At 42.3% G+C, this 13,977-nt stretch overlaps 1 protein-coding gene across 2 annotated transcripts in view; it reads right to left on the bottom strand.

The window, feature by feature from the left end:
* The window catches only part of LRRIQ3 (leucine rich repeats and IQ motif containing 3), a 432,105-nt gene that overhangs the window by 300,785 nt on the left and 117,343 nt on the right, over positions 1-13,977 (bottom strand). The window lies entirely within an intron of this gene.

Genomic DNA, 13,977 nt, shown 5'->3' with positions numbered 1-13,977 from the left:
ACATGCTCCCAATATTGATCACTGGCACTTCTTTGAGGGGTTGCAGGAGGTGTTGTCAGATAGTGTAAGGTCTCCTATTTTATGGGTGGGTGATATTAACTGTATTTTAGATGGAGGGAGGGATCGGTTCCCTCCATGGGATGGTACTAAACCGCTGATGACAGGAGCCCAGGAGAGGGCAATGCACAATTTGGGTCCGTTTGATGCATGGCATGTTACACCCTGACAGTTTAGACCATACATATCGCTCTTGGACCCACAAATACCTATTGTCGGATGGACCGCTTTTTGGTGGTTGGGCTCGATCATTCCTGGGTAGACACCAGGACACATATGATCAGGTTTTTGTCAGACTACTTCCCGGCCTTCCTGGTGTTGGAGAGGGATGGGAGACTGAATGAATGTCGGACATGGCGCATGCCCTCTGATTTACTTACAGACGTCACATGCCGTGAGGATTTGCGAACTGCTATAGACAGTTACACCACTAATAATAGGTAGACCATGGCCAGCAGGCCGGTCGAATCGGAGGCCTGCAGGGGGAATGTATTAGCACTATTTGTGGAGTGCGCAGAAGGCTATAGCTGATTTGAAGACCCGGGAGGACGGGTTGGCAAAAGAGGTGTACAAGGCGGGGCTGTTTCCAGATGCGCTAGCAGTTCACAGGGAGATCCGCTCCCTCTGGAACACACAGTGTAAAACAGGCCTAAAAGACTACTGGTAGTTGTTACATAGGGAGGGAGACAAATTCGGCAAACTCCTAGAATAGATTCTTCGGCGGGAAATGGAGATAACCCCGATTATGTCTATACAGAATACACAGGGGCACATACAAACCAGGTGACAGGATATTCTGCTAACCCTATTGGATCATTTAAAGTTGGTCTGCCAGGCTGACCCACCGGATACTGAGGATAGGATGAACAGGGTCCCTGCTTGGGTGAGGCTCCCCAAGCCACTAGGGGAAATCATTAGAATTGGAGGAGGAACTCACAGCGGAAGAGGTGGGTGTGGCTATTAAGGCATTGAACAGGTCCAAGACCCCTGGTGGTGATGGATTCCCTGTGGAATTCTATCATGCTTATTCCTCGACCATTAGAGAGAAACTGTTGGAGGTTTATTTGGAGACAAGGGAGAGGGGATGTTTGCCACCCACTATGCAAGAAGAGGTGGTGTGTTTGATGCTGAAACCTGGAGGGGACCCAGTGGATCCATCTGTGCATAGGCCCCTGACTATGCTTAACACCAGCCTCAAGGTCTTATGTAAACTGTTGGTGACACGATTGGGTGGGGTGAACCAAGCTTTGGTTAATAAGGACCAATGTGGATTCATGCAGGCAAGTAGTACCATGCATAATCTCAGAAAGCTGACCCATGTTCTGCATGATTCTGAAGAAGATGTGAACGAGAGCCCCGGTCTCCCTGGACCTTGAAAAGGCATTCAACATGGTGGAGTGGGCCTTTTTGAAGGCAGTGCTAAGGGGGTATGGGGTTTGGACCTAAATTATGTGCTTGGATACAACTACTGTACACCGCACCCTCTATAAGCATAAAGTTGGGAGGTGAGCTCTCTGACTCCTGTCCGGTGGAGAAGGGCACTCAACAGGGTTACCCACTCTAGCCCTTACTGTTTGCCTTAGCAATCGAGCACCTTGAGCTGCTGCTGTGCAGGAAGTTGACACCCTCGGGTATTTGGGTGGGGAATACCAACCACGCATCATCGCTATATGCGGACGATGCACTGGTATATGTCCACTCGCCTGGTAAGTCTATCCACTTTTGCTGCGGCTCTTGGGCGTGTTCAGTGAGGTCTCGGGTCTCAAAATGAATGTCCGCAAATTGTTAGTGTTCCCATTAGGAGGATTGATTGGGAAAAAGCTGCATCTGCTGCCAGATGTAGGACTTCAATGGGAACTGGAAGGATTCCGTCATCTGGGAATTTGGGTTACTCATACTGAAGACCAGATCCACAATGTGGTCAGGGTGCTGACTGGCCTGGTGAACTCCATTCAATTTCGAAATAAGCTCTCTTTATCCGTCATGGGTAGGACAGCCATTGCAAAAATGGTTTTCCTTTCGCGATGCTTGTACCTCATGCTGAATTCCCTGTTTCCCTTGCTGGATCCTTTTTCTCATCAGTTGGTGACTCTCTTGTGGGCAGGTAAGTGCAGCACGGTGGCACTTGCAACTCTAAAGACGGACTTTGAAGATGGGGGCTTGGCGGTGCCAGACGTACGATTCTATTGCTATGCAGCTAATTTGCAACACACCACCAGCTGGCTCACAGACACGGATAACTGGGAGAAGCGACTCCTGGGGGTTGATTATGGGGGAGACACCTTGCCACAATTACTGATGTGGGGGGAAGGTCGGAGCACTCTCTTCTGTATTTGGTTACCCATACAGCATCAATTTGGGAAAAGGAGGTACAGAAAGCGATTTGTAGGGCTCCCTTTAGGTGGGAATTGATAGTGTGGGACCTGCCACTTTTTTGAAAAACTGACTCCACCATGTTTATGGAGCAGTGGAGAGAAGGGGGCTGCCTAGAAACGAGTGACCTTTATCCGGGGAACACCTGTATATCGTTTCAAGATGCACAAGACACTTTTGGAGTGGGGCCAGCACATTTCCTCCATTACACCAAGCTGGTGAGTGTGGCAAGAGAGTTATGGAAGGATTTCCCAGTGGCTCCTTGCACCTCAGGAGTCCTTGATGGTCTCATAGGATGGGGGAGGGACACCATCTTATTGCACATTTCTACAAAGCCCCTAGAAGAGATATTCAACCACAACAGTACCTGCGCGGAGAGCATAGGAGAAGGAATTGGGCGGACCCATTTCTGGTTCGGACTGAGATAACTTGTTACATCTTTTCGCACTGTGTCCAGTAACAACAGGTTTAAGCTTCTGCATTTCTTTTTTCTGCACCGTACATATATTAACCTGTACGGCCTTAACAAAATAGATCCAGATAGGGGTGTTGTCTGTGCATGTTGTGTGGTTGTGGGAGCCACTTTCTTTCAATTAGCTTGGGAGTTTGCTCAAGTTCACATGTATTGGGTGCACGTGGCACCACACTTAGCAGCGGCCACAGGACTCACCGTTCCTTTTGGGCATAGTGAAGCAACCAAGGGGACGCAGGATCCCCTATCAGCTAACCCAGCTGTCCTTGTTACTGGTGAAGAGGTAAGAGGCCATTGGCTGGATCGGGTTAAATGCACCACCACTGCCACACTGGTTGAAGGATCTGCTTGAATAGGGGGTGTCAGAGGAACAGCACAGCCGGCTTTCTTGTACTGATGAGGGGGCATCTGAGGCTATAATGCAATGGGCCCAACTGCTGGACATGCTTCATGATGATGATGTTCATCCCATTGAGGAAAAGTCTGGGATAAAGGACTGACCAAAGAGCTGGCTAATTGTGTTTGCTGCTTTTTCAGCAACTAAGTGGGCACTGATGTTTCCTCAGATGACATATTGCTCGAAGTCTTGGTTCATGTATCATTGTCTTGATAGAGTCCCAGACAAATGGACTACTCCACATATGTATATATTCTTGCCTTTTTTGATCATTTATACTATTAGTATATCTCACATGATGGATCCTGTCTAATGCTGTCATGGCACACAGTATGGCTTGTTGCTTTTCTTAAAATCAATAAAATACAGTTTATAAAAAAATCATTTGAGGAGAAAGAGTTTTTCAAGTGCGTGCTTATTCTTTAAGGGAATACTGTTGCATGGAAGAATATATCATATGTCAGACAATTATTTACTACAAGACACGTGGCGAGCTAAGACGTTTAAAAATAAGAGTCCTATCTTTCTCTCTTCTTTCCACTTCAATTTTTCACACACTAATTTCTCTATTTTAGATTCCTTGACAGCATACTGGAGCCAAACAGGGATTGCAGTTCTCTTGTATTCAGACCATTCTTTATCTTTATGATCTCAGGATTTTCCAGACTAAAGGAGCTCAGGGGGCTTACAGTTGTTGCAAGGACCCGGAATACTTTGGATTACTGCTAACTATTTCAGTGTTTCATAAACAATAAGAACTATTTGAAGGAGCATCCCAAACTATATTTCGAAGCCAGTAAAGCTTTCCATAGGAACAGATATGAACCAGCGTTTGAGCTTGAAGGACTATAGCCCTCCTCAAAGAACCTTTGGGCACATTTTATTAGGAATCGTTGTGATGTATGATCACTGTTGACATTTAGTGGTTTCTGATTCTGGTGTTGAGTACAGAATAACACAGAAAGAGTAAGATCAACTCATCTGCTTCACGAGCTGTGGAAACAACCACTGAAGAAAGTGGGACAGGGAGCTTTTTAAGACTGGTGCCTGTGACCCCACATTCCTCAATACCTTAACAGATTTAATCTGAAAGAGAGAGGAAAGAAACCAAGGGAGACAGGATTCAACACTGTTTGCAAACATTCGGGATTTGAATGATGGATGCTACAGCGGGAAGCCTATGTAAAGCCTACATGAGCCCAATACATACACATCTTACGCAGAAGATATCTTGGGCCCAATTCACAAACTGCATTTTGTAGTATGTTAAGTAGTTCTGCAAGAGCACTACTCATGTACTACAAAATGCTATTCATGCTATTGCTGGCTACCACCTCCTCTGCCTTTCCTATCTTTCCTGTGTGATGGTGTCTACCACATGCACAGATATCTCTGCAAACATGGGCATATGCTTTGGCAGTAAAGGTAAGAGGGGCAAAGGAGAGTGGATGGAAATGGGGAATGCTTCTAATTAATAGGAAGGATGTTAGGGAAGTTTAGGAGACGTATATTAAAGCACATGCAAAAAATATGCCCATAAAAGAGTAAGACAATTGATACTGACAAACAAAACTTTTAAATTTACTACAGCCAGAAAAGTGACAAAACTACCATCCAAGCCTTGAAGTAGGTCAAGTACCACAGATGGCCACTCACATGTACATTAACACACTCCCATCGAAAATATTGGAGTCAACAAATACCTATAGAAATCTATTGAAAAATAAGAGAAAATGTATTTTATTTTTTTCTTAAGATCGAAAAAGAAAATGTTAAGCTTTTAAAGGATTCCAGTGTTGTGTTATTACAAGTTTTTTTAATATCCAATATATATTTCTAAGGTAATCCTGTTGAATTTTATAAAAAGGTTTTCAACACATGAAACACACCTTGTAATGCAAGGAATGATTGTTCTGAACTCCAGCCCCATGTGCAGGTGAATCACATTTCAACAAGATCCGATCACATCCAGGCTGACTTCATAAGAATTGAACTTACACACCAAATAACTCTTTCTGACTTCAATATGTTAGTGAACTTTTTTGTTTCTTTACCACTCATTTTGAATAGTAATTCATTGACATTGTTGCAGGCTAGGAGCAGGAGCTTGAGCTTCATTTATCCAGAGCCTGCTCCCAGGCTATCCCTGGCTATGTCACAATACTGGCTGCATTGCATTTATTGGCCACTGGATCTTTCCAAAGGGTCACCTTTGACAACATTGGCATCTCAGAGGCAAGGTAGTCTCGATGCTAGCAACGGTTCAGGCCAGCTGTGCGTTTGTATGAGTGTCTTGTTGAAAGAGTAATAAATCTGAAAATTCAAGAGTTTTTTTTAATCAGGCGTGTAGTTTACAATGTCACCACACAATGCTGGTTGTGAGTCTTGTTGTGTGTTTGCTTTTAATGGTGCTTGCAATGGTGGTAGCTGGGGTACAGGTTGAGTTGAAGGTGGTGGCTGAGGTGGTGGTGACGGAGGTGGTATGTTTGTGGGTGTTGCAATGTGATTGCCATTAGGGTTTGTGAGTGGTGTTGGCCTCAAAGGTTGTGGTGCCTCTGTATGAATCTTTCAACTGCCTTGGCCCTGAAGATTGACATTAGTATTTGTTTGTTAGTGATTCTATCACCTCCACGAACATGATCAAAGCATGTTGCCTTGCACTGTCTTGCCTCAAAGTTTGCCATGTCTTGACTAGGATTTATATTATCCAATGCACTGGTCTGCTTGTCAATCATCTACTTGCACAGTGAGTTACTGTTGGAAAAACGAACCCTCCCACAGGATAGGATTTGGTCATAACAGCTAATTCCTCACCCCTCATCTTGCATGTGTGACCATCTGAAATGGCTTGCAGTTTGTCCATCATGCAGAAGAATGACATCTGAAAGGTTGTGCGGAAGAGACTGATTAAGGGCAGAAAGCTGTTCCTCACCAGGGGTATCCTCTCCCTCAGATGACTGACAGAATACTGGAGATACCCATCATGTTGGTGCCTATACAGAGGGACCTGTAGTTTGAGGGCTGTGAGGAGGTGAGTCTTGCATAGGCAGGACAAGCAGTGGTGGATGCTTGGCGAGTGACTTGCGAATGGCAATCCTCATAAGCAACATTGGAGGCCACAAAAAGGTCCTGTCTGAGGTTTTCTGTGTTATGGCAACAATGTACACCTTCTCCTCTTCCTCCTCCTTCTCCTACTCCTCTTTCTCAACCATAACCTGCTCCTTGGCCTCCTCTTCTTCTTGTGCAGTGCTGGTTGACATAATAGCTGCTTTGAGGGAGATTGGATTTTCCTCCTGGTCTGCCTGACTTCCTACGCTTGTGGATGGTACAACATCATCATCAGGCTCAATGTTCCCAGTACCTGCAAGAGGAAGATAAAGAAAAAGTTGCATAAAATAAAGTTTTATCTTAATTTGTCTACAAACTAACAAAAAAAGTTGAGAAATGCATTCAAAATGAAGTTAGTAGCATGAGAAGTGAAAAAAATATATAAAAGTTCCAGGCATGGGTGCTTCCTTCTGGATGACCTGTTGATGTCAACTGCTGAACCAGTGACCTTGAAGCTGGAGTTTGTAAGGTATCTCCTTATCCAGCAGCAGGAGAGAAGATTAATGTGAAATGTTAAATAAAGATTTATGAATCAATGTATAACATTGGTATTTGGCAGAAATGATGTAAAAGTGGGGAGAAATAAATGAAAGATAAACAACATACCATAATAAAATCAAATTTAAAATAAATGTTACTTTACATCAACAAAAGGAGAGAAAGGAAAATTATGAGATATATTAAAGGAGATCAGCTATTCACAGACTTACCTGGCACCCGATGGCATAGGGCCTAATTGCTGCTGCCAGGATGTCCCCCAATGTCAACTGTGCTGTTGGTCACAATGTGGACACCAGGCGCTGTTGTCTGACAAGAGACATATACATATATATATATATTCACCACCAATTTTATCCCGGGCGAAGGGCGCGCTTTGCAAAGCTGGTGCGTGTGGCGAGGCAGGACCAGCCTCGAATTTCAATTTCTCACCAAAACAAATCACACGCTGCACTCTCCCTGGTGGTAGTTTGTCAAAAACGGTTTATTAGCAAGCCATCATATTACTCCTTTCTCCACCAACGTGTTTCGACCTGCAGGTCTTGATCACAGTATATATATTTATCACCGCTTCAAAGTACAAAGTACAGCACTCATGGAGAATTCGTAACCTGATTTATTAGGTTAGAATGAACACAAAAAGACGGGTTTCGGCGACTGCCTTTTTCAATTTTACACGGCGTCCCGGGACAATGTTATTTAAAACAGTTACTTCACAATGATTGGTCATTTGGCTCCAAGTTACAAAAACATAGACAAGGGACTTGGCAGATGGGAACAAAGACAAATTTCAGCCATCTTTAAACATGCAAATGAAATCATAATGCAAGTTCGTTGTTAATTAAAACATTTCATCAACAACATGAATATGTACATATATACAAATCAACATATAGTTAATTCATTCAGAAACTTCATCCGAGTTATTACGCCCTGTATGGGCTAACACTATTATGTAGTCCCTATTAATGTGGGTGTCAAGGACAGAGAGAACCAAGCTAGCGTATTGCAATCACAATGAAGCCCCAAATGGGCATTCTCTGTCTGACTTGATCTAGTGAGCTTAAAATCAATGAAGCCACAAAAAGGAGACAACCCAACCAGGGCAATTCAAAGACCAAACAAAGATGATACAAGGAGGCTATTTACAAAGGAATTGAGAATGTTAGAGGAGGGCTTAGTATCCTAGTTAGCCACAAAGTTGATGCATAAGCAAGGTTTGCAACAATTCTCATGATACATGATACATATAGATGTACTGACAACCTGTCTTGTGTATTCAATTGGTTAAAGATGTACAGCTAATTCCTCACCACTATTGAGGCCCTGTGGTATTTTAGTTTGTAAATCGATTATGAATCATGACTCCAATCTGCGGAGTTTGAGTAGCCTATCACCTCCTTGTGTACTCATAGGTACATGATCAAGGCAAAAAAAGCGTAACAGGTCCCTGTTACTGCTATGATGACTTTTAAAATGGCGGGCCACTGGGTAGTTAACATCACATGTGGTGATGGCTCGCAGGTGTTCTAAGATCCTGAACTTAGTCGGATGTATGGTGCTCCCGATGTACCTAAGTCCACATGGACAGATTAAACAGTACACTGTGTAGGGAGTATTGCAATTCATACATTTTTCAATTTGCTTAGGGGTCTTAAGACCTGGAACATCATACGTTAGGATCTTATCACTATTTTTACATGCCTTGCACTTTCGGCATGGGTAGAAGCCCTTTACTGGACCTAGACGTAAGTCTTTTCTTTGTGAAGAATGATGGCTCTGAACCAGATGATCTTGTAATGATCTGGCCATCCTGAATGACAATTGCAGTGCTTTTGTCAGATCTTCTCCAATGACCGGATCGGATCTAAGGATATGCCAATTTTTCTTAAGTAGTTGTCTGAGGTCATTGTGGTTACTCGAATAATTGGTGATCATTCTGCAATCCATGTTAGAGGACAGAATGACTTGCTCTTTCTTCTGTTTAGTCACAGAAGGACCACTAATTAATTATATTCTGTCCTTGGTATCTACCTTGCGTCTAGCGCTATGTAGACTGGATTCTGAGTATCCCGCATGCGGAATCTAGCTGTACTTTCTGCTGCTGCTGAATGAAAATTGCATTCTCGAGAACAGTCCCTCTTAATTCTCAACAGCTCACCATATGGAATACTATGAATTAGTTTATCCATATGGCAGCTATCGGAATGCAAGACGGAATTGCGTATGAAGAGTCGTACACAATCTACCATTGGAGACAAACACCCTCAGGTCTAGGAAGTTCACAGACAATTTACTGATTTCACCACTAAACCTGAGGTTCAAATCATTAGTGTTAAGACTTCTAACAAAATCATTGGCTAATTCCATAGTGCCACTAAAGATGATAAAAAGGTCATCTATATAGCGGCACCAGCTAATTAATTTGCTGGTTCACATCTCACTGGCATCCGACCAGGCCACCTGCCTCTCCCACCAGCCTACGAAAAGATTCGCATAACTGGGGGCGAAGCAGGTGCCCATGGCCGCACCTTGTAGTTGTCTGAACAGTTGCTCCTGAAAAAGGAAGATATTGTTGGTTAAACAGTATTCAACAAATTCCAAGATCATCTGATTATGATCTCTGTACTTCAATGAACAACCTTTCAAAAAGTATTCAATCGCTTGAAGACCTTTATCATGTTTGATACTGGTGTACAAACTTGAAATATCTAAAGTGATCATGACAAAATCGGATTCCCAGGTTATGCCCTCAATTCTTTTCAAAAAGTCTTTAGTGTCCTGGATGTAGGAGGTCAGTTCAATCACAAAATTAAATAAGAAGAAATCAATGAATGTGGACATGTTTTCAGTTAGAGATCCCTTCGAGGACACAATTGGACGCCCTGGTCGGTTAACACTGTCCTTATGTAGCTTAGGAAGATTATAAAAAGTCGGGATGACAGGATGTTTACAAGTAAGAAATGCAAATTCATTACTGTCCAACATATCTTTATATTTCACTTATTTAGCAGCTTTTCATAATTCTGAATACTTGCTGAATATTCTTTCATCGAAATCCGTTTGTAATTAATGCCATCATTCAATTGTTTCAATGCTTCCTTAACATAGTACTCGGAAGACAGTAAGACGACATTCCCCCCTTTATCTGAGGGTTTACAAACGATTGTGTGATCTCCTTGTAGACTCTGTATGGCTTTCCTTTGTTGCTGTGTAAGATTATGAGCATCTTGATGGTCTTCTTTGTATCGGAATTGCATAAGGCCTTTGATTACTTGATCCGTGAACAGATCGATGGCATCATGCGGCATCTGAGGGATAAATTTGGAGATTGGTTTAAAAGGGCTCCGGGGGCTTTCTTGATTCATCGGCCCACTATCCGTCTCCTGTGCAATGATCCGACTGTTACTGTCAGCCTGTGTAGAAGTCTGACCCTCCCTTTGTAATTCTTCCAGGATTAACACTGTCTCGAGGTCATGACCGGTCAGTAAATCCATTCCTATATTAGGAGAGGGTGCCATGCTGAGAGTGTTCCTAGGTCCTTGTAATTTGAAGAATTTTCGTAATTTGATTTTTCTGGCAAATTTGAAGAGATCGATTCTAGTTTGAGTGTAATCAATTTACTTGGAAAATTGGGTGTAGGAGAGGAATGAAGAGTTCAAGGAAAATAATATAAATATAAACTTATTTAAAGGGTTGTGTAAGGCTGTGTGTAAGGAGTATGTATGTGATGACTGCAAACCAGTGTCGTTTTTGGCGAAGAGATGCGGATGGCTTCAGGAAATGTTTTAGGGATAGAGCAAGAGTTTAATCTTACCTGCATAATATTAAGGTGGTCTACACCATGCAGCCAATATAGGTGAAGCTAGATTATGGAGAGGACAACCTCCTTGATGGATATGACATTGAGACCGGATCCATGTGCAGCTCCAGGAATACCTTGTGCCAGATGAATCCTGAAGAACTCCTCATTCATCCTCCTCCTCTCATCCTGCCAGTTGTTCTCAATTCCCCCCCCACCCTGCAGGCCTTTTCCCCATGTACTCACAGAGTCAGTGACCTGGTGCCACAAGGCTGCATTATATGTCCCACCAAGGGTGAATAAAGGTAGCCCATGTCGTTTTTTGTGATGTTTTATCGCAAATTTCACTAAATATGTTGTCTTCTCCTCAGTAAAAATCCTCTTCCTCTTGAAATTGGTCTGCATCCTGGAGGCTAAATCTGACTCTTATTGCCAAGGGGGAAAAACAGAGTATTGGGTGTGGCCTGTATTTATGCATATTGAAGTGAATGGGTTCCAGGAGTGTGTGATTTGGAACATGTGTATAGCATTTGCTGATTCCCTTCATTCGGAAGACTTCTTCCCAATGGCAGAGGTCACTGTCTCCACGAAGGAGGTTCAGCTCTGCATATGGAGGGATAAGCTGTATTTACCAAGTAGGTGGAATGTAAAATATGCTCCAAAAGATAATACTAACTTTACAGTCATAAATTCTATTGTAGGCTGGAAGGAGTAGAGACATGAAAGTCTAAACTTAGGTGTAAATCTACACTTGAAAATGGTGAATGCCAAAGAAGTGTCGAGTTACATCTAATAGTAGTAATAAATATATATGTGAGTAAACCTACACCCCTAAATTTAAATTTGAGAACAGGCCTCTTGATGTGCAATATACATATACAATATCAACAACAATGCATCCTCACAATATCATTAACAAGAAGGACATCCTCAAAATATTGTTACTACTATCTCAAACATTAATTTATTTACCAGTATAACAAATTTTGTGAAGATTACCGTATCAAACTATACCCATACGTTTCTGAACTTGTTCAGCTAGAGTTCAACCACAAGCACACAGTAAACAATCATTTATCATGAAATAATTAAAATAAATTGGAACTTATTGGGGTCTCTTCAACATTTATTCTGACCAATCTCTGATTATTCAGGATACAAAGTGTAACTCATTACTTGTTACCTTTGAAACAATCATAAAACATCTAAAAAATTCCAAACACGTAACAAACAGTTTTGTTAATTGCCTTTTTGCAGCTTACATTCCTTTGAAAGTAAGTTGTTTCTAAATAACTTAACGGTGCATAAAATGTTACTCCTAGAAGATGGTGTAGGTGCAGCTCATTAGGAATCATGCATGGCTCATTTTGCAGAAATATGTATAAAAAATGGAACATGTTAGTTTTACTTATAATTAGTACTATTATCAAAAGAAGTTTACAGAACTATCAAGATATTACAAAAAACATCAACATGGTTTTGAGGCTGAAATCATAGCATCCCTTTAGGAAATTCATAATGAATTATGTCATAGGTGGCTGCGTCAAATTAATACATGTTAGTAAGCACCTAAAGAACCTAATAATTTTAATTCAACATAAATATGCTTGCAAAAGTGGGCCCTCTATTCACCAGCTAAAGTGTCACCAGTACAGGTAAGCTGTCTACTGTCTACCTAAAACGCACCTTTTGTGATGCACTGCGTTAAGAAAAAATAACTTAACCTACTGAATAAAATATTTGAATGTTATCTTTAAATATCAGTTTAATATGTGTTATGTAGGTGACAGTTGGCAAAGCTAGTCCAAAGTGTGAACTAGCATTTATGCTTTTTACCACATACGAGACAACAAAATAATAATAATTTTGGATCATGTTTGAGAAAAACAAGGACCATACATGACTTATCCCTTTTGTTGCAATGTGGAGTTTAGAACCTGGGCCTTTGTCTAAAGTGTCACAATGGGTGAAAAACTATGGGTTATTTCGCAACTGTGAGTGATTGCTAGTGGTAAGACTATTTGCAAGCACTTCTCCCATCATCTTTTGTGTTATTGATGCACTGCCCTAAATGGCCAAGGGTTTTGCCCAGATGTGGATCCTTGCTCACTGTGCCAAAGGAGCCAAGCTTTGCCTCACTGATGATGTATAACAAGGTCAAAACTGGTCTGGGGTTTCCAGTGTTCCCTTTTGGAGAGGGCCTCAACTGGAAGTTCAGGATGGACTGTCACATGAGAAGAAGGGTCAATAGTAATTTGCATTAGGCGGACCTTGGTCTAGAGTGGCACAGAGGGCAAAAAACGACGGGTTGGAATGCTACCCAGAGCGATTGCCAGTGGTTAGACTATTTGTATGCATTCCTCCCATCCCCTCTTCTGTGATTGAGCTTAGAAACGGAGCATTATAGCTACTGGCAATCACCCTCATTTGGCCAGAGATGACAAACAATGAAGGGAATGTTGGAATATTACAGTAAAGGACTAATGTACTTTGCAGCTCCCTACCAGATTACAATCTGTAAATTGGGGTAGTACCTGAAAGGGGTGCTGATGAGATCGTTTTTCCAACTCCGCACTCTGTCTAGAGCACAGACTTCGAAAAATTCCATGTAGCGACGTGGAGCAGAGTTTTTCATCTTTTGTGGCTCGCCAATGTTAAGTTGATGAGTGCGAGTAAGGAAAATCCAACGATAGACCTCCCCCTGGTGAGATTTCTCAACGCAGTCGGTCACGGCAGGTCGCTACCACCTGTGTTGATAAACCTGTCGCTCACGGTTAAGGAATCTGCAGCTCGAGCATAACATCTACTCGAGCAGCAGAAAGAAGCTGTGCCCTCTTGTGCTGTTCTTGGTGCGTTTGTGCTGATTTTACAACGCAGGACAAATGCCCGGTGCTAATTATCAGCACTAGCAGCAGACTTACCTCACTCCGCTGCATGTGTAACTCCACTGATATTTTTGGGCACGTCACAGAGTTACGCTATGCCCAGGCCTAGAAACGATGTGACCAAAACATGATTTGTGCCTGTGGTTGCCATTATTTGGCACAAGTACTCATTTTTTGGGACATGACTTTCTTTAGACATTGATTTAAAGCAAAAGGGATAAAGGGAGCAAATGTGGAAAGAAGGAAGAAGAACATAGGAAAACAGTGACAAGGGGAGACAGGAGGGTTCAACCTGCAACAGTTATATAATGGTGGTGGAGAAAAGAGGTTTGAAGTAGAATTCAGTGTAGTATCAGTATTCAGCAACCCCGGCATTCATCAAATC

This window comes from Triturus cristatus, chromosome 4_2 (assembly GCF_964204655.1).
Source record: "Triturus cristatus chromosome 4_2, aTriCri1.1, whole genome shotgun sequence".
Lineage (NCBI taxonomy): Eukaryota > Metazoa > Chordata > Amphibia > Caudata > Salamandridae > Triturus > Triturus cristatus.
Note: the sequence above shows the minus strand (reverse complement) of the source record. Positions and strands in the feature narration are given on the sequence as shown.